This window comes from Triturus cristatus, chromosome 2_2 (genome assembly GCF_964204655.1).
Source record: "Triturus cristatus chromosome 2_2, aTriCri1.1, whole genome shotgun sequence".
Classification (NCBI taxonomy): domain Eukaryota; kingdom Metazoa; phylum Chordata; class Amphibia; order Caudata; family Salamandridae; genus Triturus; species Triturus cristatus.
Genome location: NC_140582.1, coordinates 378,999,614 through 379,023,229, shown reverse-complemented (window position 1 = coordinate 379,023,229; position 23,616 = coordinate 378,999,614).

The following is a 23,616-nucleotide window of genomic DNA, read 5'->3' as shown; positions in this document are numbered from 1 at the left end:
ACTGTAAATCTATTATGGCTTTAAAAAACTTTAGCCGGAAAATAGGGAAGAAACCAATTAAAGAAATGTTGACTGTTTACAAAGCAACTTGTGTAGCAATTGCCACTTATGGAGCAGGCTTATGGGGATATGCTAATGTCAGCACACTACAAGTTGTTGAAAACAATTTTATGAAATATCTCCTGGCCGTCCCACAGAGTGTGTCAACATACTCTTGCCATAATGAACTAGGGGAAACATACTTAGAAGATATAATAAAAACTGCACCAGTTCTTTTATGGCATAGAATATGGACCGTAGATGAATCTGGTTTAAACAGAATGATTATGAGAAATGCAATGGGTCTAGAGAAGTGTGGGAAGATTAGATGGTTGCACTATATCAATAATTTTCTCACGCTATTGGGTCTAGGGGATTACTTTACTGATCCTCTCTCTCTTTGTAATATTTCGAGGAAGTGTTTAAAAGATAAATGTATGACCTATTTGCAAGAAACCAGAGTAAAATCAGAATTTAAGAAAACTACGGTAGTAGCTCACGAGCAAATTATAATCTGCTATAGTTTACAGCCATATCTAAAGCTACAAATGAGTGATTATGAAAGGTTTTTATTGACACGTTTTAGATTTAATCTATTATTTAGAGCACTCAGCTTTCCAAATATGAATAATTGGTCAAAAATCATGAGTAAATGTCCCTGCGATGATTTATCAGTACAATCTGACATGCATATACTTTTCTTTTGTAAATTTTATACTAGACCAAGACAAATGTTTGTTGTACCTTTGCTAAAAATGATGGAAATTAATCGCTGTCGCCCTGCTTTTTTAGCTGTACAGAAGTTGGACAATATTTTAACTGTCGTATTTATTTCCTCATTCCTGAAAAATGTTTTTAAATTACGGAAAACAATTGAGATCTGAACTTACTCGGTTTTTATTATATGTGGCCCTATGTAATTTTATGTAATTGTGATTTTGTTTTTGTACTTTTATGGTTATTTTGGTATTAATAACCGAATAAAGAATAACTTGACTTGACTTGACTCATTGGGCTTCTACTCTCCACTCTCTCAACTCTCTCAATGCTGAGTGAGATACCAGGTGGACACAGAGGCTCAGAGGAGCCAATCTTCTAAATATGCACAATGTTTCAAATGTGCACAAAATATACTTGCATGTAGTGGAATGGAGAACAAATGGCGGCAATAGGAAGAAGACAATGGCACTTCCAGCAACTCTTACCAAGACACAGGAATGGTGAGCCTGACCATCAGCTCCCCAGTGGCTGAGTCGCTACCCGCTCTTAGAGAACCATGAAAAGAGTGTGCCGACATATCATATGCCAGTTGCTGATAAAGCTCTGTTTCGCTAAATTCCAAGCACTGCAATTGTTGAGCAGCAAAGCAGAGTAACAGGAAGCAGCACAAGGGGGGAGGGTCAGATGCAGCATGGTGTGACATTAAGGGATGGATGGACTCAATTGCAAACCAGCCTCTATCATGGATTACTGCCGTGTGCAGTGTTGGGGAACTGTAAGGCTTTAATATGTGCTAAATATATTGCTGCATAAATGGAGATCATTGAAATTAATTAGCCAGGGAACAGAATGCCATTACCAGGATTGGGGACTACATGTCCCAGTCTCCACAGGGGGAGGATGAGGCATTTGCTGAGGAGGAGGCCCTTTCCTGCACACACCTGGCCTGCATTCAGAATACTATGCGGCGCAGTGGCAACTCCCACTGCACAGGAACAGAACGACATCACCAGGATCAGGGACTATGTGTCACAGTCTCCACAGGGCGAGCAAGGAGGAGGGCATTTGCTGCTTACATCTGCCCTGCATTCAGAGCTTTATATATCACAGTGACAACTACCGTTGCACAGGATGCGCATGGGCAGATCTTGGGCCAAGGGCGGCCCTATTCTGTGCCTATCAGTGACAGGAAAAGGCAGGGCAGGGCCACCTCCCTTGGTCTGGCAAATGAATAGTTTACGTCTTTTCATCCAAAGTGCATGCTGACACTGCTATGTTTGCATCACCCATGCTGTCCATCTGAGAGAGGTCTCCCGTGTGCTGGGGCCACAGAGGAGCTCTCACTCATCTTGCATGTTGCTGCAGCTGACACTGCTATGTTTGCATCACCCGTGCTGTCCAACTGAGAGAGGTCTCCTGTGTGCTGGGGCTACGGAGGAGCTCTCACTCATCTTGCGTGTTGCTGCGGCTGCGGCTGACACTGCTATGTTTGCATCTGCCATGCTTCCCATCTGTGAGAGGTCTTCCGTGTGCTGTGGCCTCGGAGGAGTTGCCGCATCCCGCTTAATACGTGGCTTGTTTTTCCCAGCCTCTTGGAACTATGCCACTAGCAGTTGGAATTATATGCAGATAAAGGCCAAATGTGCCAGTATTTTAGGCAGTCAGTGCTGTGTGAAGACTGTTACCTGTGGGGTCCTTTGAAAACCTTTCTTTTGGACTCTCTTGGAGCTCTGCTGTGCCTTTTTGCCTGACTGACTGAAGCCATGTTTCATCTACGTTGCCCGCTTGACTCTCTCCGATTGCCCTGCACTTTAGTGGGATCTTTGAGCCTCTGTACATATCTGATTTTACTAGCTATGGTTAATAAGGACTGGGGGCCTGTGCCATGTGACTGTGTCTTGTTATCATCCACATTGGGGATAGTGTCTAATGTATGGCTCCTATCTGATTTTACCACTCTTACGGCCTATCTACTTTGAACTGGGAGGTTGTTCTCCTGCTTTTGCTTTATGATTGAACATGTCTGAAGGCTGTGCCCAAAGCCCCACTATGTGTTTAATTTCCAGCTTTCGCCTACACAGGAGGCATTGGTATGGGCAAGCACAAGGCAATAGATGCACTCTCGGGGAAAAGGAACAAAAGTTCTAAACTTACTCCTATTGCCACATCCGATTAGTCCCAACTACAACCACATTTAGGGATATAGACACCCTAATCAAGGAGGCTGAACGTTATTGGGTGGGGACAATGCGAGTGATGGGGGCCATGGCAAAGCACCTGAAAAAGTTGCCCGTATATTTTCCAGGCAAAAAAATTCTAAACCTGTGGGTCCAGGTCCCAAGCATTTTATTGTTCCTGATGTTTCTCTGAAAATATCTGGCCTGGTGGCTCCCTCTACATACCTAGAGTCAACACGGCTATTCTTAGACAAGACAGGGAGCCATGATCTTCCCTCCTACATGCACTAATAGATTATCCATTTTTTGGGAATTGGACTCACCGACTGCCTTGGAGGAGGGCCATGAGAGAGTGAAAGGTCGGGCTAACCTGAGTATTCAATGTCTTAGATAAAGAAGTGGAATTGAGTGACACTAATATGGATATATCTAATGTTGTCATTCTGGGCAGGAAACTTCAGACCGAGGTAATAGATATAAGAACACAATTGGTAACACTTTCATCTGAGTTAGGGGATATGAAAGCTTTGGTATATCCACCTAGAAGTAAATCCCCTCCCTATGCCCTGCCATCCTCCTACTCAGTCTTAATTGAGTGAGAGAAATAAGCGAAAGAACAATGGTGTAAAGCATCACCATGAGATATGGTCTGCTTACCCTTTAATCCATGATGCACATGCCGCTAGTCCTCTGCCCAAGATTTCCCCCCTTTTCCCAGATTTTAGGGGGCCAGCCATGCTCACAGGGCGAAGAGCAGAGACATTTTTTCCCCTATCAGGGCCTGATCGATGGCTATACACCAGGGAGGAAACCAATGTAAAATATTTATGATAAAGGTACCATAGTCGGCTTTTGGGGTATATGAGGATGATGATTCCCTTCAAACAAGTGCATATATGAAATAAGGTCAGTCCGTTACTTCTATTCCATTATACAATCAGACATCATACAAGCAAGGCAGTTTCCTTACCCCATACCCAACTAGGATCCTTTGACTATATTGAGCTAAACCTAAAGTCTAACAGTCTGTCAGATGGGCCAGTGTGCCTACAACTGCACTTGATGCCTCCCCTATCACCACCATCTGGTTTAAATTAAATCTGCTTTCTTTTGGTATCTCGCAAAGTTCTCTTTGAACTGAACCTTCTGCTCCATCTAAGGACCGGGGTACTTCTATGTTAGACTGATTGGGAACTAAGGGCTTTCCTGGACTTATTGGGACAGAGGAGAACATAGATTTTAATGAGGCTCTGCCGTTGTGTAGCGACCCAGAGCGGCCGCCTTATACAGCGTCCCCCGTGACTTTGAACTCCTATCCTGAAAAACACATTAAAAGCTCTGGCGCGATTAATTTGTTGTCTTTGAATGTGACAGGCTTTAGATCAAAGATTAATGTCACTGCATAGGGTGCTTTTATGGACCAATTTGATATATGCCTTTTCCAAGAGATCTGGATTATTGATCCTGTTTTAGGCCAGGGTATGTTAACTGCATGTTACCTGCATGTTCCTTCTGGGAAGGGATGCCCCTCCGGTGGGTGGTCTTTTAGTCTGGGTTTGTACCTCCCTAAATGCCAGAATACATTCACTTGATATCGCTGCACCTGACATCCAAGGCATTATGATTAAAGGTGAGGATTCCAGTACATTTTACATATTTAATGTGTACAACCTTGAGGTAAGAGTGTGAGGAGAAACACCATACAGCACCTTGCACAAACAGGATCCTTTTTGAAACACATGATTCATTAATTATTGCAGGTGACTTCAACAAGGCATATGAGCTCCTAAACAGTAATAGTTGCCCCCTTTTGAAGTAGAAGATGAGGTGTTGGGTATTCCACCTTTAAATGCTGCTCCTGTGAATTGATGGACAGATGCAGTGTACCAGTTGCTGTCTTCCACACTACTGTTTGGGTTGAGGGCATGTAATGGGTGTACTCTATATGACTTGCATTCATCTCCTACTTTTAATCGGCCTGGCTATTCTAGTAGATAGACCATAAATTGATTGCTCTCTCTCTCTGGAATCATGCAGTGGATATGAAGGTCCTACCCAGGATAGATAATAACCTATATCTTACACCTTACTACTAATCTATTATCATATAACAATGGAAGTAGGGTAAAATGGGCTAAAGTAGGGGTCCATCCTGATTTCCCGGCCAAAATGAATAGGGCACTGCCTAATGCCAGCTCTGAATTGCATAGTCCCCTGTTCTTGCAAGATACACACCTCACTGACCAATGACAATTTGTTCAACACCTTAGTTGTATGTTTCACGTATCACAACACACATAGTCATAGGGCCCATAAATCTGGTCACACCTGGTTTCAATAATGACTGCAGCAGGTTAAAATCTGAGTTAAGCCAGGCCCTTGAGAGTGGCGATGTCATTACCATTAGAGATGTAAGAAGGTAAAAGCACCCAACTTTGGGAAGACATCTATGAGGTTGCAAACTCTAAAGATGCAAGGAAGTTCTGGCAGCTAGTAACAAATAAAGAGTTTTAGTCCTACCGCTTGTCCCAAAGCCTCTAACCATCCAAAGTCCTGGCATAAACAGATCTTTATGGTCCTTCTATGACAAATCGTCTGGATACCAAGGACCCTCTAAATGCTGTGCCACAAGCCCCTTCTATATTAACCATGGAGATAAATGAGACTGGGCAGGCAATCAAGGCCATTGCAGCTAAAAAAGCCTCTGTGCTGCTGTGTGGTTCCTATGTATCCTATTCAGGATCTGCGCATTCGAATAACATAAACTGTGGGTGTGGTGGCAGACTGGTTCCCAGCACCCCCACTGGATATGTTAACCTGTTTGCATTAGCTAGCTCACAGTGCCACTAGAATCTCCTCTTATCGGGGAGAGAATAGTCTCTGGCAACCTCAGACCATGACAACCCTGATCTCTCAGGGTTGTGGAAACAATATACTACGTTTCACTCAGTCACTCATGCTCACTTAGTTTGTTTCAGAGATACACAGAATAAACACTGTATGGGTGAACAGTTCTTATTCTAGTGTCAAATAGATTTGCTGTAACAACGATTAGACAGTAGCCGAGATATCTGATTAGCAGTACTATGAAAGTAAGGGAATGGTACAGTTCTACCATTTTGCAGTAATCATGAATATATACAGGGACATAAACCACATGCTAAAAGTGCGTAGTCCTATGTTGTCTTCCTAACTAGATGTAACTAAATGTACCTAGCATTGGTGTAGGTGTAATGCATTATGCCAAGAATCCCTCTAAGGTCTAGTCAACCCCATTACCTGAGAAAGGAGAGAATATGGGACCCCGTCCTGGTCTCAAGTTGGACACCCTGTGAGGGATGTTAGACCACAGCTAGCTGGAGCGTCTGTATGCAGGAACCTCAGCGTCTCTGGTCAGTGTGTCAGCTGGGAAGTCATAGTCTCCTCTGTCTGTCTAAGCAAGACATGATGTATATATACCCACAGGTCTCCCCAAGGGTCCTACCTTGCTGTGTTACTGTGTCAACCTAAAGGATGATGTCAGGCTTTAACTTTAACAGAGACATTATACAGGAGAGGTTCATCCTGCTCTGAGCCCTGCTGTGCTTCCAAGAAGCCTCAAGCATAATGTATGAGTATCGAACCAGGTAAAAACCTGCGTTCTGAATTTAGTGTTATACCTAGGTAAAAGGTCAGTCCCTTATGTATGAAATGTATTGAAGGATATAGGTGAAAGGTTGCAGTGTTACCTGTGCCTATATAGGGTACCTATATGGAATATAACACCTAGTCCTCTTCTGACGAGATATGTAACCTATAAGTGTATTACCATTCTAACTAGACATTGGTACGCGCTAAAGTAAAAACATTTCTTTAATTTAAAATATTTAAACATTTCTAAAAATTTCTAAAAAAGATTTAAAAATGAAAAAAGAAAATGTTTTTGCAGGCCCTATCTCTAAAAGTGTCTGTTGTTATAGTCCAAACCACTATAAGCATTAGAAAGCCATTTATGCCTAATAAATGAGAAGGAATGTCAATTTCTGACTTCCAAATTGAGTTTGTTATTAAAAAAGGGTGAATTTTTTTCAGCACACGACGAGCCAAAATGAGTCAATTTTTTTTGTGTCCTGGCTGGTAGACGCAACATTTTCGTTGCTTGCTTCTGCAGTAGACAGCCCTTGTAACACCTCGCAGAGTATGTCAATTGAGCACAGATGATCTTCCGCGCTGTCCGCAGCCAGTACTGGGGCAGCCTGTGCGCTGTCCAAAGCCTGGGTGCCAGTGGAAGAGCCGATGTTCATACCAACAGGTGCAGTTACAACCTGTGGTGGCTCAAGGAATGCCGCCAACAACATAGGAATGCACTGACGACGCAGAATATGGGCCGGTATCGGGTCCAGGAGAGCATTCACGTCCAGTTATGCACATGATGGAAGTATCAAACAAAGGTCTAACACGCATTCTTCTCCACAAAGTAGGCATCGGAGGACATGTAAGATGCAGTCCATCCAGAGTGGTCGAAAGGACAGGAACAAAGATGCACTTAGTTCTCTTAGGCGAGGCAGGCCTAAATGTTGTACCATTCGGTCACGGTATTTCTGCTCCAGGAGCGCTTTTTCCATCTCCTTGGTGACTGGGACATCCATTGCGTAGCAGATAGAAGAGAATCAGGATACCTGCTATTAGAAAAAGGATCAACAGAAGTCCTCTAAAGATGCTTCCGAATACGGAGTGTATGAAGTTTGGTATAACTCCAAGTACCATCTGAAAGGTGCTTAGAAGTCCAGAACCTATGGTCTTTAATAGGTGGACAATGGCAGTCATATCAGACATGTTAAATATACGATTCACCATTTCTACGAAATGGAAAGGGCAATTTGTATTAATAAGTGCTTGTATCTCAGCTGAAGACCTTACGATCTTGAGTTCAAAAGTCTCTCGAGCGGAGGTTAAGGGCACAGACTTCTGTAAAAGCATGTCTTTCATTCTGCGTAGAGTATCAAACTGTATTAAAGAAATATTCAGTGAAGGCCATAATGGCACCTGCCTGACTGTATGTGTTGGTGGAAACAATACTTGCATACAACAAGTAACCCTGGAGCTTACGGTTACCAGATATGAGATGCCCGGGAGCATTCTGCAGTAGCCTTGACTGTTCTGCATCAAGTAACTACCATTTGAAAGTAGCCCAAATGCTGGAGCAATCACGGCAGCCGGGACACCCCTCAGATGACAGGACAAATTTGCCACAGCACCATTACAAGCCCCGTGTAGTAGTATGTCCTGACATATGAGCGATCCACTTAAAGCGCTCTCACAGTTTGTACCACTGAGAAAGACTTCTCGATCCCCACTCTGGCATCGAAATCTGTGTGGTAATTGCCAAGATTCCTTAATGTATTCCTTACCAATTTTTCCATATTTGCCTGTCGCTTTTGTTCAAGGCAATACTGAAACTGAAAAGTAGTGACCGGTAGATTTATGTGGCCATGGATTAGCCATTCTGTGTGCGGTGATTCTGACACTGTGAATGGTAATCTATGCAGTTTTTTGATACGCAGCATTGTATATTTTGCTCCCCTTTGTGCCATTTCTATCTCTCTGTTAGATTGTATTCAGAAAACAGATTTTTCTAAATCAGACAACATGTTATTCACAGTTTCAAAATCTCAATCATCTGAAAATGTATTTGAGGAAATGATATCACTATATTATATTTTAAATAAATGTGGATTTTTTAAAATTTCTGTCAGGCCAAATATATCGAAATCAACCTTGTCCCAAATTATACCATCCGATACAGGAACTGCTGTAATGTTCACTGATGACAAGTCTCTTTGTTCTCGATGAGATGATTGATGAGGTTTCAAAAGTATATTCACCTTTTGGGCTGCAGAGTTCTGCAGAATGTATTGTGCACTAATAAGCATGTTAAAAACTATCACTAAGCTTAACCTAAAAAGAAAGAAAAGAATCCCAGAAGATACCTATAGTTCTACCCATGGTGATACCAGGTAAGTTTATCTAAGAAAGTTCAAAAAGTCTTTAACTTGCTGCTTGTGTGATTTTTGGGCTGACGTAGTTTCAGGTTCACTTGGATCCAAAGAAAACGTTTAAAAGTTTATGAAGTAGCCAGAAGCAGTTCGATGAATTGTTGGAATTGCATCAGGATTTGTTGAAATCGTATTTGCTCATGTTGAGGCATGTTGACGTAGATTTCTGTATTTGGTCTAATTGCAACTTGAGTGTTATTTTGAGTTTCATTTTGAAGTTGAATTTCAGGTTCAAGAGGAAAGAGTTCCATGGCATTGTTGCATAGTCCTTTATTCTGTACAGGTGACTCTTTGAACGTGATGAGTCTTTCTGTTTGAACTTCTTGAATAGTAGCGAGAGGAGGGCGTCTGCTACTTTGGAGTCCACGAGGTCTACTGCTTAGTATCGGCCACTAAGTGTGGTTTGATTAGGTCAAGTGAGACAAATCTTTTCTCCTGTTTTCTGGCAAGAGGCGGCAGTAGTACAGTTCTTGTTCCTTCAATTGCTAGGACCGATAAAGGTTTTCTGTAGGATGGTCCAATTTCTTTGTTGTCCGCTATTTTCTCTCTGACCAGATCCCCGACTTTTGGGATCCAGACAGGTCTTGCTGTGACTGATTTGACTTCCCTATGGCGGTCCGCTTCAGGCAGACGTTACTTAGTTGTGTCCTGGATTCATTCACATCCTATAAAACAGCCAAACAATCATGGATGTCTAAAGGCTTTTCATCTGTTATTGAGGGCACACTGGACTCCATAAAGATGTTTTACCCAACTTTCGCCCGTGCCTAATACTCTAGCTGTTAAAGATTGCTTTAAGTCTCGGTTTTTCTCTCCACTACCGAATTTCCCTCTGGATGGTATGGAGATGAGTACCGCAATGCTACACCCAAACCTGTCATGGCCTCCTCATAAGCCTTAGAGCTAAATGCAGAGCCCTGGTCAGAATGTAATGTGCCAATTGTGTATGTCCCTATGAAGACTCGCAAATCTTTTATAACAGTTTGAGCGTAAGCTGTGCACTGGGGCTACACCCACAGGAATCTCGAGCAGGAGTCCTCTACTACCATGATATATCTTTTAGGCTCATCTCTTTTTAAGGGGCCGCAGTGGTCTAGGTAGACACACGCTAGTGGCTTGTCAGCTATTAACAATGGTGTCTGCACAGGACGTGTTACAGTGGAACCTTTCATCTTTTGGCAGATGTCGCATTTCAAGACATAGTACTTAGTCTGCTTTGTTAAACCAGGCCACCAGTAGGGTTGTTTCAATAAGAAACAGTTGCCATAACTCCTGCATGAGCAGAACCAATCCCTTTGTGTGCTGCCAGAATTAAACCTGACCTACGACCCATGTTTGGAATTACTCTATCCCCCACTCCAGGAATCTGTGCAAATGGAATGTTATTGGAATCCAACTTGTAGGAGTACTTGGGTGGAAATCTTTTTGGTACTGCTCCGCTGTTTTTTGCTTGAAGCAATAACAGCCACCATAATCTCACCACCTACTCTCGTTTTAGAACGAGTGATTGCAGCTACGGAAGCCTGACATACAGCCCCCTTCACGGCTTCATCAGCCAATGAATTCCCTTCAACGTGAACGCCATCATACTGATGACTCAGTATGTGCATCACGTGAGACCTTGGTAGTTCGGATTTCAACTCAACTACCTGTCCCCATAGCATTTTATGCTTAATTGTGCCACCTTTAGCATCTTTGAACTTGTTTTGAACCCAGTATTGCAAGTATTCATTATATGACTACACACAGTAAAAGGAATCACACACAATTAGTGTGGGGAGTTCTCGATCCGTATTTACAAGTGCCAGTATCAGTGCTTTTAACTCTTCCAACTGTGTCGTGCAATCTCCTAGAGATTGCGTTTTAGTGCAACTTGGATTTAACTTTCCATCCTGCATGCGACCTTTAATGATTGCACATGCCGCGCTATATTGTTGCTTACTTCCTATGGCTGCTTGAGCAGATCCGTCAGTGTAAATGATATATTCACACTGATCTAGAGGCATTATTTAATTAGGTAGTTAATATTCTTGTTTGTATTGCAGGAATGCTTGTGTCTTTAAATTTGTATCGTACCTGTATTCTACATATGTTGCAGTGAGAGAATTAGTCCATTGTATCCATCTCGGATGTAAAGCTTTTGCGTTAGGAACACTAGCCTTTGAGGCAGCCTCTAAGGCTGGAACCGGTGTCTTTACTATTATTCGTTTCCCCTGAGCCAGTGCTCTTTCTCTCACAACAGCAGTCTGTACTGCTGTCAGAATCTTTTCAGTAGAAGCGAAGTGCATCTCAGCATTTGTGTACAAATGTGATTTGTATGCAATTGGTACTGTTTTGTCTTCGTTATATGTTAGATAGGTGTACCCAGATTGACCCGCAACTATACGGATCACCAGGTTGCATATGTTTATGCATGTCTGTAAGTGTTTGGAATCTATCATGTCAGCTTGTAAGGAACGTAGTGTATCTGTGTGTTCCTGTGTCTAATTCCTTGCTGAGAAATCAGGTTTAATTAAGTTGTAGAAAGGTTTTACTCTTTCTGCGTAATCTAAAATGTATGTTCGACCAAAATGTAGGAATCCCAGTATTGATTGTTAATTTTTCATTGATTTTGGAGGTTGGAGCAGCGCTCATTTTTTTAAAAAAAATTGTCTGCCAGGCTTTTTCCTTTACTTGAAGGCTCATATCCTAAAAACAGGACACTGAGGTGGGCTATGTTTGATGTTCTAAAGTAAAATTTGTAGCCCTCAGATGCAAATCCCAAAATTATGGTATTCATCCTGTTCAAGTGTTTATCTATGTCATCATCTGTCAGATAAATATCATCCACATAGGACATTGCCTCTTCATTCAATTTTTGCAGTAACTCTGTTACTCTGGCTGAAAACAACCCCGGGCTGTTCATATACCCCTGGGTGAGTCGCCGAAATTGTCCCTTATACCCTAGCACTGAGAATCCTGTTAAATACCTGCTTTCAGGTGCTATATTGTGGCAGAATAATCCATTTGAGATATCTAGTGTTGTTTTGTATTTTTTTCCGCATGTTATTCATTAATGCGGCACTTTGTGCATTTTGAACTGCAAATATCTTAGTGCAAGTGTTTAAATGTCTGTAATCTAAAATTAGACGATATGTATGGTTGGGTTTCATGACTGGAAACAAAGGATTGTTCATTTGAGAGGTGCATGTTTCAATCACCTCTTGGTATTCAAGTTGATCTAAGATTTCCCTGACCTGTTTTTTAACTTCTTGCTTTATTGGAAACTGCCTCTGTGTAGTTGGAGTATTTTATAAAGGAATTATGTTGTGGGTTGAATCCTCATCCCATCCAACATGGTTTTTGTATAAAGCTGGATCTTGGGCTACCGCCCACTCCCGTGCATATGTGTGTTGTAAATGCCTAGGCATATGATCTGAGAATTCCAGTAGAATTACCGTTTCTCCTTTCGGGCAAACCATCACGAATGCTGGCGGCCAATCTTGTTCAGCTAAAAAATGTAATAGCCAAATGTGAGGTTCTCCCAAAAGAGACCTCTAACTTTTCTACTCTTGTCTCCCTCCATCTGGAGCGTTATTTCATATACTTTATGTGGGACACTCACCCTAGTGTCAGGTGTTTCTACCGTGATATAATCATTCAGGTCCGCTATCACCAGAAATTCCATCAGGTTCCAGTGAGCTATTGTTACTTCTGCCACACTGTCTAGCATCGTCAGAGCCCCTTCCCCATTCAGTAGTTGAGTCCTCAAAATTATGGGTATGTCTGATTTTTAGTCCTGCCACCTTCTTCTTTTTGAACTGTGACTTTTGCATTGGCTTTTCTTCTTTTTTGGAAGTGTAATCTTGAGCATGCTGCTTGTCTCTGGACTTTGTATGCTCTTCTTGTCTTTCTGACCGTCCTTCCCTCTCAGAGTTTTTCGATGAACCCTGAAAGGAACGAGAGGAACGTGTATCAGTATCCGGATACCTGTCAGGTTTCGTAATATTATCCCTATTCCTGAGATAATACCTCTTTTCAGAGGACTCCTGTGGAGGAGATCTACTTCAGGATTGAGATCTATTTCCCTTAAATGTTTGTTGTTTTTAATTTTCCCATTTCTTTTTAGAAGAAGCAGGTGTCTGCTTGGAAGTATCCTTTTCAGGACTGCCCATTAGTTGTGGTTTTAAAACTTTCCCACCCAAACTGTCTCTGCCTAATTCTGCGTACGCAGTTTCAATTATTTTTGGTAGTTCATGTTCTTGTTCTAAAGGACTGAACTACCTTAGGCGTTGACGGATAGCCACTGAAGATGCTTCCCCTTTAATATTAGCTAATATTATGGCTGATACCTGGGCATAGTTACCTAGTAACTTTATCCCTAAGTTTAGAGCAGGCTCTGCTCTGTACTCGTTCTGCATTTGTCTTAATACAGCGGGTATCACCGTTAACGAAGGAATACCATGAGCTCTGGTGTAGATGGCAGCAAAGACTATACCCCAAGTGATACAATCCTCTACTTGTGGTGTTATCCCCATGGGCAAGCAGATTGTTAGCATTCTGTGTTTTTCATACGGGGTAGTATTTGGGAATACTGCCTCCAGCTGTGTTATTTTCTGAACTACCCAGAATGACATTTGTTTGCGTTTTGTGGGCATTTTGCCCATTACTGCATGTAATGTTTGTGGTGTACTTTTAGTTGCTGAACTCTGTAATTGAGTTCCATTTGCTGCAACTGTGGCTGGTTGGACTTTGAAAGTCCTCATGACAAATTGTGTCATGTTTCTGTAGATTTTAATTACATCTTTGTGTTGTATGAGTAAGTCTCCTTGTGGCATTGTTTCAATGTCAGGATGTTGTGTGTAGGTCGCTAATATAGGCCATGTTGCCCCTTCTCCGACGAGCGGTCATAATCTTACTCTACTTCCTATGTGGGGTAGGGCACCTTTAAACCAGTAAAAGTGTTCCTGGTACATGAGTGGAACCTCCATGTCCTCGAACGGTCCATATTCCATTGGTGCATTTCCTTCTGTGTAAGAGTGAAATGTCTTTCTTCTTGCATTTGCTGCTGGGAATGTAACCCATGAATAAAATACCTCTGTTTTGTTAGATTTGTGTGCCTCAATCACGAAAACTACTGAGCCACCCCTGGCTGATAAAGCATTTTCCAACAGTTTCAGGGAGATTGCATGTCTGAATTTTTATGCAATCACAATTGCATCTGCATCTTCTTCAATGGCTGAGAGGTGTAGATGTACTACTGGGTTACCTCCTGTCTCAGTCATTTTTGTAAAGAAGAAGTTTGTTCAAGGGTAGTAAGATAAGGTTTTAATGCACAATTTTAGGAACACTGTGTCCTTCAAGCTTGATTAACAAACAGCTAATAAACATGATTTTTCGCCTACTCAACTGTGGCGAAGTTTATGCCCACCCACTCCAGACGTCTCAGGTGTTTGTGAGTAGGGGTCTCTGAGAATAGCATGGCTGAACTACTCAGATTCTACTGTCAAATAAGTACCCAACCAACGTTGGCGGCGCCATGTCGTCTAGTTCCTATATATCATAGACAGGATCTTACAGTTCGGATAACATAAACTGTGGGTTTGGTGGCAGGCTGGTTCAGAGCACCCCCACCAGATATGTTAACCTGTTTGCATTAGCTAGCTCACAGTGCCACTAGAATCTCCTCTTATTGAGGGAAGAATAGTTTCTGGCAACCTCAGAACATGACAACTCTGATTCCTCAGGACCGTTGAAACAATATACTACTTTTCCATTAGTCATTAGTGCTCACTTAGTTTGTCTCAGAGATACACAGAAAAAACTGTCTGGGCATTTCAATAAGAATTTATTGAACAGTTGTTATCCTAGTGTAGAATAGATTTGCTGTAACAACCATTAGACAGTAGCAGAGATGTATGATTAGCAGTACTACGAAAGTAAACGGATGGTACCATTTTGCAGTAATCATGAATATATACACGTACATAAAACACATGATGAAAGTGCGTACTCCTGTGATGTCTCCCAAACTAGATGTACCTAAATGTACCTAGCATCGGTGTAGGTGTTATGCGTTATGCCAATAATCCCTCTAATGTCCAGTCAACCCCATTACCTGAGAAAGGAGAGATTATGGGACCCCGACATGGTCTCGAATTGGATCCCCTGCAACGGATGTTAGACCACTGCTAGCTGGAGCGTCTGCATGCAGGAACCTCAGTGTCTCTGGTCAGTGTGTCAGCGGGAAGTCACGGTCTCCTCTGTCTGTCTAAGCAAGTCATGATGTATATATACCCACAGGTCTCCCCGGGGTCCTACCTTGGTGTGCTACTGTGTCGGCCTAAAGGATGACGTCGGGCTTGAACTTTACCATAGATATTATAAAGGAGATGTTCATCCTGCTGTGAGTCCTGCTGTGCTTCCAAGAAGCCTCATGCATAATGTATGAGTATCGAACCAGGGAAAAACCTGCATTCTGAATGCAGAGTCGTATCTAGGTAAAAGGTCAGTCCCTATGAACCGTTATGTATGAAATGTAGGGAAGGATATAGGTCAAAGGTTGTAGTGTTACGTTTGCCTATATAGGGTAGCTATATGGAATATAACAGTGCCAGATGTGGTACCTGGGGATCTTTTGCTATCAGACATTGAGAACCAAGCCTCAGCTATAAACAAGTTAACCAACACCATACTGGGGGGATGGGCATCTCGCACGGTGAAAGGCAACTGAGATTGTGCCTTTTTATAAGAAGGGCCCAAGGGCTTCCCCCCATCAGCCTTACTGACAAATATGACAAAGATTCATGCGTCTCTATCCAATGATCAAGCCTGTATGAGGTCTGTCTACAAAAGTCTGGGTTGACCTGCGGGTCGAAATATTTGTTCAGCGCCCTCACGGCCTTGTCGTAGTCGTTACCGTCTCCCGTGTCGGGCAAGTCTTGAAACAGATCATTGAGTTTATCTCCTCCCATCAGGAACATGGTCGAACGCTTCACTGCATTATCGGTTTCTCTTTTGGCCACGAAGTCGTTTTCTAACTGGCCGATCCACTTATGCGAATTGGGCGCTGCCGTGGCTGGGTCCGCCAACTGGCTGAATGGTGGAAGTGCCTTCGCTGCCATGAGGGAGCTGGGCGTCCTCCCCATCGCCCCTCTGTCCTGTGCAGCCGTCTGCGCCTTGGGTGTGGTCATCTTGGTGCAGGACTGCTCATCCCCTGTGCTAACACGTCTGCCTGGGCGGTCCCTTGGGCCTCCTATGTTCCCGTGCGCTCACCCATGTGGTCCTCTTGCCTCTCACCCATGCCGCGCTGACACTCACTCCGCTCTCCTCAGGCTGTGGGATTGGACCATTCTTTTACCAGCTGTGTGGGGTCTTCCCACTGCCACACCCACACCAATCCAGGCCAGAGATCACCCACGACTGGCCAGAAGCTCCCCTCACGGCAGTCAGCATTCTCACTCCCTCCGCGTGTTGCCCGTTCTCTGCTTGTGGCACACGCGGATGGGCCCGGGAGTATTCAGGAAGCTGGGATTGCAAGCTAGATAAGCACTATTGACCTGGCCCTTTAGGTTCATGATTATATACTGGAAAACTGTCATTCTTGAGAAAGTCCATCATTATCTAGTATTGGTGGACCTCAAACCTGCTTTTGACCTGGTTTCCTGCTGCAAATTTTGGAAAGCCTTGGAGGAAAGTAAGGTATACTGACCTCTTGAAAATCCTTAAGTGTTTACACTTAGACACCTATGCCCTAGTTTGATGGGGTGCCAGGGACAAACTAACAGAACGGACAAGAGTATATAAGTTTGTACGGCAGCAGTGCATTCTTATACCAACAATGTTTTCTTTATATCTTAATGATGTGGTTGTCTACCTGAAGGCTGGCTGGAATGATGCCCCAAGCGTGGCAGGCTGGAAGATCTCTCTTCTTCTATTACCAGATGACAGCCTGTTTGTGTCTAAAATCCTAGCAGTCCTACAACCTCTTGTCAATGGATTCATTGCATTTTGTGTTGACCGTTATGACTTGACCTAATCACAGGGCAGATGCGATTATAATCAAAATCTGCATCTTAGGCAAGTTACAAATACTAGGGTCTATAGGTACTAATGTTACCTTCTTTTTGTTTCCTTTTTGTTCGATTTGTTTTCGACATCACGACATTGGCTCTATCTTTTAAAATTAGGACTTCTCAAGGTCCGGATCCGGTTCTAAGGAACCAAAGTGACCGCCGTTTTGCAACGACGATAAATTGTTAATATACTGCCAGCTCAGAATTTTATATAGCTGACCACATCGAGGTGACACAAGACGATTAATTTGACACTCAAGACTTGACGTAAGAAACCGCCATGTTTCTGACTTGGTCTATCTACGTTTTCCTTTCGAACTTTATTCTACAAAGTCGGTTTCAATTCCCTTCCCTTCTCCTCCAGAACTAATCAAGCATGTGATCGGTATATTAAAACCAACTACACCCAATACAGGAGTTATAGCCTCAATACTTTAAGGTGAGAGGAAACTGTTCAACATAGAACGCGGGTTACACACTTTGGAAACCATTTCTCTGAGCTGTCTCTTTTTCCTTCGATTGTCAACCATTGACATCTCGGTGGCGGTATTACTCATGTGGTGGTGGTACCCCCGTTTTTTCATCTTTCAAATCTATCGAGGTGCGATGTTCGTAAATCACGTGGTGATGTTACTTTTTCCACCTTTCAAATCTATCTCGGTAGTATGTTTTTTAATCACCAATGTTATGACAATTTTGTGTAAATTGGGTACGATGAACATGAATGCAGTTTAGAGATGTATGACATACTCATGGTGTTTTGGCATTTGTATTTTGTATTTATTATGTCTTACGACATCATGTAAATAGGAGGGTTTTTTGAACAGGAATTATGCTTTGGGCACACTTGTCTTTAAATTATTTGGTGCTTTCTTATTAACCAAATACTAGAGAAAGTCAATAGTGCATTCCCCTGTACCTCTAACTTAAAGCTAAATCTGCTTGGGGTATGGGGTTTGAAATGCGGTATGTCATGGTTGCATGAATATACAGTTGTAAAGTTTGGTGTTGTTCTAAGGGCATCTTCAAATATTTAAATGTTATTGTGACTTGCATTGGTCACATTTGATTCTGGTACAACTATTATTTTATATGTATTCTTCTGCAGCCTTGAAAAAGCCCAGAGGGTGAAACGCACGTCGGCTGCTGCTGTTCTACATATTTTCTGCTCATTAAAGCTCTGCGACAGCACCTGATTGGAAAGCCTTTTTTTATGTCATCATGACAAAGGACATTTGAATAACTGATTATTTCACATGTTGCTCAGGTCTCAAATATACCTGTGGATTACAGATACTATTTATTTGGGTGTGCTCAGGTGTATTTTGAATCTGTATCCCAAGTTACAATAGTGCACATTACCACTCATATCCTTCTGCTCCAAATGAAAACATAATGCAGAACAGGATCTTGATTTCTCGGTATGTCTGCAGGCAGAGGAATCCTCGAAACATTTTATCGTTTTCTCCCCATGATATATATCTGGCCCAGGAAATTGTTCTGTAGCTTGGGTGCAGACAATATCATTCTCTACTTAGGCTCCTACACACAGAAAACAGGGAGTCGGTTGTCTGTGCTTTCGCTAAATATTTACATTGGAGCTGGCTCATCAGAACAAAAGCATTAGAATAGTGGAAACCAACAACATGGGGTTTCCTCTTTCTTTTGAGCTATTTGCCCTCTTCTGATACTGTTGACGCTACGCTAATATATGGAACTGCTGGACTTGTTCCTGTCCTTTCAGGTAAAATATGCATTGTGTGTTTTGGAGTAGTATTGTGACACTTTCAACTATCATATTTTTATACCTGTGTTATTCACCATTTTTGGACGTTTGTATGATTTTATACTTCAATTGGATATTATGTGCCTTATTACATTAGTGGTCGGACTGCCACCAACATGCTGTTGGTGGCAGTCCGACCGCCGACAGCCCTACAGTCCGACCGCCGGATTACAATGTTGGCAGTCAGGACCACATCTGTTGGACGACAGACTGCTGCCTCTACCATGGTCAGAGATCCCTATGGAGTGGCAGTCGGAGCAACTTCCGATAATGGCTGCAGGGCCAAGACAGCCACCACTGTTGGTGTTTAGATATCCCTTTCCGACAGCCTTTTCATGGTGAGAACACTGGCATGTTAAGGTTGTCGGAAAGTCATATTGGGGGCAACAAACAGGGCCCCTGTCAATTGTGGCCCACTGTAAAGTGGCCCTGGGGGCACATGTAGTGCACCGACTCAGCTCTGTGCACCGTGTGCCATGCATGACATGGTGAATGGCACACAGTGCACAGAGGCAGGATGTACCTTCACTGTGTCAGCATGTGCTGTGACCTTTTCCCGTGGCAACAGTATGTCCCCGCCATGTTGTCAACCGCCATCCATGCAGTCGCATCCAAACAGGGCAATAGGACAGCCCGCATGCATATCGGCGGTCTCCTGACTGCTGCACTAGCGGTCGGCGGTGTGACCGTCCAGCATCAAAATAATGCCCTATGTGTTTTTATCTGTGTCTGTACTGTTTTATGTACTTTTATGGGTTTTAAAAAAAAACAGAATTAAGTAGAGTATAAAGGGGAGAAACAAATTGTTGTTTTAGCAAACGGTCAATAACATTAAAAATAACACTTTTCATGTCAATTTTTTGAGTTTTCTATAGTGCTAAACACATAGCAATCTTCATATTGTTGAATACAATTTGAGAAAGTGATAATGAACACATTAAGAAATGCAGACAGAAGAGCTATAAAGAAAACATAGAGAAGCAGCAAAACAGCGCTCTTTCAGCAACATGAAGGATGGAATTTCAAAACCATGGGGAAGAACAGAAAAAAAGCGAAACAAGACCTAACCAAAGAAGAGTAGATGGTAACAATAACTTAATATACACAGTCAACATTATGGGGCAGATATTTGGCTGTGGGTAATAGGCTCTCAATGTATTTAAAAATGATATGCTCCAAAAGAGAAATTAACTTATGTTATGCTTAAAATAGAAGTCTTGTGAGTGAGGAAAGTCAAAGAGACAAGAGAAAAGTTTGAAAGAAGACAAATGTTATTTGGACAAAATATTAAGTTTTGAACATTGCGGTACAAAAATATCATCAAAAAAATATTGGTACTGCAAAAGTACCATGGTACAGATTATCGTTGTCAAGAATATCATTTTTTGTTTTGGGTAAAAGTACTTTTTTTTAAAAAAAATCATTGTTTCTAATACCATTTTCTGCACTGTAGTTGTAAAAAATATTGTTTTTTAGTTAAATAATTAAGTTGTAGATAATGTATACATTTTGGGAGGTGATATTGTTAGTATAATTGTTATTTATTTTTTTAAATATTGTTTGTAATTCTAAGTGTTTTAGTACTTTTAAAATTAAAGTTAATCATTAGGTTGTTGATTTTGTGCAGGAGTTGGATGGGAAGTTAATTACATTATAACAAGTGAAATGTTATGGTAATTATTTTTTATTGTGAACTAACTAGTCAATTGATTATTAATTATGTTAATTGTTACATTATATGTTTAGTTTATGTTCATTATGTTTATTTTATATTTAATTAAATTTTATATTAAAGTATGTTATAACCAGCCTGAACATTGTAATATACCCCCTGGGCAGACACGTACGTGTAGAGGGCCTCTTGGAAGGCAAACACTACAATATTCTGACTGTGTATTTCCGCTTTCATCTAAAATCCCAAACTCATGTAGCACCCACTGACTTAATCACGTAGCTCCCAGCCTTGCTGCCCATCCTGGGTAGAGACTTTAATGGTACCCTAAACCCCCGTATAAACACAACTGGAACCCCAACGACACACCTAATGACGAGAACCAAACAACCGACGAATTGGACAGATACTTTGGGGCTCATTGACATATGGTGATTCTGGAACCCCTGATACAGAATATGCACCAACACTTCAGAAGGCAAACAGTACACTGTCATGAACTGACCTCCTTCTAGCCCCTGCATGTGATGTTATATGCTTCAGCCATGTAGACATCCCTCCTAGAGGCATCTCAGATCACTCACCAGTTTTAGGCCAACTTGGCAACCCATTAATCTTGTTGCGGTGTACAAAAAAAGACCACATATGCAAAATGACTTCCCTCGAAGGGAATATTCTCGAACTGGAGAGACAAAACATCTACAAAACCTCTAAAATGGTTGAGCGGAAGCTGGCAACTGCGAGAGCTACTCTTAGACAAACTGCTATGAACCCCAGGATAAAGCCAGAAAGCTGCTCTACTAGCTAGCCATGTATATTACAGCTTCTAGAATAATCCTCAATATCTTATACAAGACAGGCTCCCTTAGACGCACTTCACACAAGATCATGATTGTATGCACTCATTACTATCGGGGATTATACACACATCATCCTTGGCCACCCTGTGAGCTGCAACACCTTTTTCAAGTGGACATACCCCTCCTTCAAGTGTCTCAGATAGACTGGAATGCCTTCAATAAAGCTATAGCTCTATGAAAAATTCAGGAGGCAATGTCAGGCTTGAAATCTGGAAAGACGGCCGAGCCAGACAGCTACCCCCTAGAACACTACAAGAAATTCTGAGAGATATTTCCCCTAATCTCCTGAATGTATATCTGGAGGCAGCCCAGAAGGGTCACTACCCTTCAGAGCTGGATGTAAACACCATACTGGACCTCCCTAAGGCTGATCACCGACTTCACCAATGCAGCTCCTTTAGACCTATTTCCCTTATTAACGAAGAGGCCAAAATCATTGCAAAGAATCATGGCCAATAGGCTTGCAAAAGTACTACCTGCTGTGACCGCCCAACCAGTGCAGTTTTATGCAAAACTAAAGTGCCCATCACTGCTCATCGTGCTACAAAGAGCTCACACATTAAACAAACCCTATGCTCTCCTCCTCCTTGACTTTAGGGAGCCCTTCAACTCCATGGACAGGAGCTTCCTGAGAGCAGTTCTGCAGAAGATTGGCTTTGACCTCCACATACGTGGCTACATCGATATGCTCTTCTCACAATCATGGTCCTATGGGGAGATTAGGATGACGGACAGAAAACCATCCCGACCACTGTGGTCGCAGAAATTAACCACCCGCATGTATCGCGGGAAGACTGGCAGATGGATTACAAGAAACTCCTCCGGGAACGTCAGGAAAAGCTGAAAATGGTTCTGCGGCAGTCGGATTTGCTGCTGAAAAACCCCAAACCGCCCTTCAACTATCAGATTGACTGCACGTGAAATTAGGATAGAATAGCGGCGAAAGCAGAACAATCAGTTGTTACCGACCGTCGCGATCCCAGGAAATGATGAATGGGAAAGCCAGTGGAAGGACTGTTGCATTCTGACCACAGCTGGCGCTCTGGAAGAGTGATGGCCGTCGAAAGCAAACACACAACAAGGCTACCAAGTGTGCCCATTAATCTGGCTCAGCCTCAAAAAACACCTAATACACCCCAATGACACATCCCCATGGCAACTAAAATATACAACTCCCAGGTCAACCCACACAACACACCTGACATGAATACTCCATTTTGACCCACCCACATAGCTGAGTGTAAAACCAGTCCCTTCCCTGACCAGAATCCTTTGCACAACTCCACAACTGAAGGGCCCAACCGCACAGCACTAAGGAGAGGCACATCAGCACACATCACACTATCACAACCACACACATACCACACACATCACCACCACCACCTTCACACCTGCACTTTCCCCACATTTGCACATCACACACCATGTCACAGAAGAAGATGCCCAAATTCACTGACAATGAATTGTCAGTGATGGTAGATGAGTTAATCAGAGTAGAACCACATTTGTTTGGAAGCATGGTCCAACAGACACCAGTAGCCACAAAAAAACAAATGTGGGTAAGGATAGTCAAAAAATCAATGCAGTAGGGACCACCCCGCACACCCAGAAGGAGATCAGGAGGAGGTGGCATGACCAAAAGACCAGAGTGAAAGAGCGAGCAAACAAGAACCATGAGCTGTCTCAGAGAACTGGCGATGGCCCTCCCATTCCACCACTAACATTCCACAAATGGGAGGAGAAGGTGCTTGCCATACTGCATCCAGAGAGTCTCACAGCAATACTGGGTGGAGTGGAGGCTGGTAAGTTACAAAAAATGTCTCCTATTAAACTGCTATGTACTGTCTTGCACAAATACAAAGCTACACTTCCTATGCCCAAAGATCTAACATCTACTCCCACTGAATCACACCATAGGTAGCTAGCAATATTCCCAGGGGGGCATGTGAACAGACAGCCAGCACTACAACTCCCACCAGGCCTACTCATCCCAGAGCAGGATGGAACACTCACCCCAAACCCACAACCATGTGGCAGCCATTGCATTGCTCTCCTCCAACTAACAGGCAGGTAGCTATCTTAGCAGGAAGGGGTGTTTGTGGGTGGGAAGCCAGCACTCCAACTCCAACCAGGCCTACTTGTCCCACAGCAGAGCAGGATGGAACACTCCTCCCCACACCCACAACCATGTGGCAGCCATTGCATTGCTCTCCTCCAGCTAACAGGTAGGTGGCCATCTTAACAGGGAGGGGTGTTTATGGGTAGGAAACCAG